This window comes from Otolemur garnettii, unplaced genomic scaffold (assembly GCF_000181295.1).
Source record: "Otolemur garnettii isolate 467f Iridium unplaced genomic scaffold, OtoGar3 scaffold00085, whole genome shotgun sequence".
In the NCBI taxonomy this organism is placed as follows: domain Eukaryota; kingdom Metazoa; phylum Chordata; class Mammalia; order Primates; family Galagidae; genus Otolemur; species Otolemur garnettii.
This window is the reverse complement of record NW_003852480.1, coordinates 8,583,857-8,587,459: the sequence shown is the minus strand read 5'-3', so window position 1 is coordinate 8,587,459 and position 3,603 is coordinate 8,583,857. Positions and strand designations below refer to the sequence as shown.

Here is a 3,603-nt window from a genome sequence, read left to right as displayed (position 1 = left end):
TATATGAACACACAAGTGTGAGTATTATTTTGTATATATTTACAGACGTAGTCACAAGATGCCCTGAACTGTAATTCAAAAGGCCTTTGTCAAGGAACAAAATGATTCTAGTATAGGCCCTGTATAAGAAACACATGTGCATATATTCACATAATGTAAAAGTCATCAACAAAAACATTGCACAAGGTCAGATAATAGGTTTTAGGCTTATGGTTTCTTACCATTATCAACCAGTGACATAATCAGAGCATTTCTTACAATGAGACCAATTTAATAAGAACAACAAAAAAGAGAACTAAGCTTTAAATTCACAAGAAAAAAGATGTTCAGTATGGCAAAAATGAACAAAGTCCAAATTTCAGAGTAGGGAAAAATATCAAAACTTCACAACTCTCCTGGGATGCAATTAATTACTGCATGGTTAGAAAAATAGACTCAGAGAATGAACGTGCTGCTATGGATTCTCTCAGCACCTCACCCCATATGTTTATCTTTTCCTTCTTTTGTTTCCAGTGGGAGGTTTCTTCACCTGAAGGAGTTGTCCTCCTGTTCCCAAACCCGCAGAGGCAGGATTGGACACCCCGAATGTCAAACCAGCTGATGCCGTGATGCCAGGATTACTGAAGTTAAACCCAGATGTAATTGAGCTGCCAAAGCTTGCACTGAGACTTCCTGAGGGTTTATTTGTTGTTCTAAATCAAAATGTGGGGGCCCCTGTGGTGCTGCATCCAAAACCAGAGCTAGTTCCAAATCCTCCAAGGTTTGAAGAACCCAAGCCACTTAATCGCCAGCCAGTGCCAATACTTAGCTGAATGGCGTTCCAAAACTAACTCCCAGAGACGGCGGTGGCCTGTGGCAGGCTGCTGCTACTGTGTAAGTGTTGCAGCCATGGCAACAGCTGTGTTTGGCTTGGTGCTGAAAGCTGTGGGTCTAGTGGGTGTGCTAGACTCGGGGTGCATTCTGCCGCTTCTTAGCTTCTGCTCACCTGGCTCCAAACACATCTCCAGCGTCTCCCAGGAACATTCTCCTGTAGCCAGGGTGCTCATCTTTGAGCACCTTTACATTTTCCTGAATAGACGGAAGCTGTGCAGCTAAAGCTACGAATGTTTGATAAATTTTCTGCAAAGCCATCGACAAATCTTGTGGGGTTATACGTGAATTATTTGCTTGAGTGGCAGGATGATTTTCTAGTTCTTCAATCTGTTGAAGTCTGTCCTACTGAAGTTGTACCTCAAATTATTGAACCAACATTCTGAAGGAGTCTGCACGAGCTGTATTTTCACGTTGAAGTCCAGGTGGTGATTTCTGGGTCCTTAAAGCTATTTCAGCGCTCTTTAATCCCTGAGCAGTTTCTATTTTCAATTTGTCAATACAGAGAGTGTTTCTCTGTAGTCCCCTGGTAGCCAAGGACAGAAGCTGGTTTAGAGCTTTGATATCTTCTTGTACTTGAAGCATTGCTTTGGACCACATTCTCTTAATTTCTTCTTGGACTTGTTTTTGTTCCTTCACAAATTTCTGGAGATTTTCCACATCCTGGAGGACGGAGGTAGATTTTCATCCTCCAGTGCTTTACTATCTCTGGTCTTGTTCTTGTTTTATCACTCTTTTTATCTGATGAGCTACTAAAATCTGCACCCCCCCCGGGCTTTCATTGCCGGCAGCTGAAGTTCCCAAAGTCAAAAGCGTTCTGTCCCCGTCCTGTTGTTGCCCTGTTTGTACTCTGGAAAAGCGAACCACCCAGACCAGCTCCAGCTCTCCCTGAAGGCCGGTGCATACAGCTGTAGTTGTGGTTGTTGTTCCACCCAAGTTAAAGCAAATCCTGTGGATGCTGCTGGAGTTGACGTCAGGGCAGATGACAGAGTGAGACCACTAGCTGAGGTGGACTTAATAGGGAGAGCAAACGGTGTGGCCGACGCTGCAGGTCTATGGAATCCTAAACCCATGCCTGTCGTAGCAGCAGATGTAGTGGCTGGCGTTCCTAGATGCTCCAGTCCCGAAGGAGAAACCTCCCCCTGTGCGGGTCCCACCGGCGGCCACGGCGGTGGAACCCAGGGTCCCCAGACCTGGAGATGAAGGACAACCCGGTGGACACAGCTGCCCGGGGCTAGACGCTGTCAGCAAGTTGAGTGGGACCTGGGATGCTCCTCTCGCCTCAAAGCCGAGGCGCAGGGGGCAGCATTGCGCTCACGCAGTTCAGACCTTCCAGCCCTCACTGCGGCAAAGACCAGGCCGGAGGGGGTAGAGCAACCACGCAAAACCCAATAAAGACAACTTTAAAGGCCAAGTTTCCTTGTTAACAATAAAACGTTTTCTTTTAAGCAGAATATGCTTATCTGTTGCTAATCAGCTGTATTTTCTTGTGCAAGTAGAGATACAGACTTGACGGATTAGTGTCTAGTCCATTCTGTGCTGCTACAACACAGTACCAAAGACTGGATAAACAGAAATGCAGGAACAGAAATGCATTGGCTCCGTTCTGGAGGCTGAGAATTCAACATCAAGGTGATGGTGTCTATTGAGGCATTCTTGTGGCATCATTATGTGGTGGAAGACCTCATATAGTGTAAGGGCCAGACCAGCGCCATTTTCTTGTCTGCTCTGTTAAACCGCAGGGCCACTCCCTGCTGTTTTCCCCACCCCTGGTTGCACAGCCATTAAGCCATTGAATTGAGTCACCTAAGACAGACAGCTGCCATAATAGGCAATAAGTATCAGTTCCCTTGAACAACTCCAATAATAGGCAATAGGTATCTACTTCCTTGAAATTCAGGTATTCTCCTTCCTAATTAGGCTACACCACCTCTAGCCCCGGTTAAGAAATCCCCTACCCTTCACCTGTACCAATCCAAATCCTCCTTTACTAGTGAAATCATCAACCACCAATCAGGAGTGTACCCGTACCGGACCCTACCCCTCTTGCTTTCTGTACCTTATAAAAACTGCCTTCACCCCGAGTTCAGGGCTCGTCCTCGGCTTGCATGCCAGGAGAGTCCAGGCCTGGGGCCCCTGGGCCTCCAGGGCCTCCCGGGTCTGTAATAAATCTCACCTTATGCCCTTTACATTGGAGCGAGTCTCGAGTTTGTTGGTTGGGGTTAATTTGGGAGGCTTTCTCGGACCCAACAATAGCAGGACATTTGGGTTGTATTTCTTTGTTTTTGAATAAGGTTTCCCAAATGAGCTGGGAGATTCCTGACCACTAGTGAACAGGTACCATCGTAGACCCTATTTGTAACACACAGCTAAGTGGAGGGAGAGACACTGCATTCTCAACCTTCCTAATGCTGCGGCCCTTTAATACGGTTCCTGTGGGGAGAGGAACCACATTAAAGGGCCACGGCATTAGGAAGGTTGAGAACCACTGGATGGAGACCTCAGTTACAGTTTAGCTGAGGCTTACATTCTTTCTAGGCTCTGTAAAAAAGCAAGAGAGTAAAAGGAAAATTTGAATTTTCACCTATTTATATGGACTTGTCTAGCTAAGTAGAATCAAATTGCCTAGTTCCACCCTGAAGCATCTTTGCTGGTGGGTGGTATTATTTCCAGTGGATTTGTTGCCTGGCTCTCATTACTCACCCCTATTTTCATGGTCTTAATGCCCGTCAT

At 46.2% G+C, this 3,603-nt stretch overlaps 1 pseudogene; it reads right to left on the bottom strand.

Moving 5' to 3' along the window:
• Positions 1-487: 487 nt before the first annotated feature.
• Positions 488-3,603, bottom strand: LOC100952847 (annotated as a pseudogene).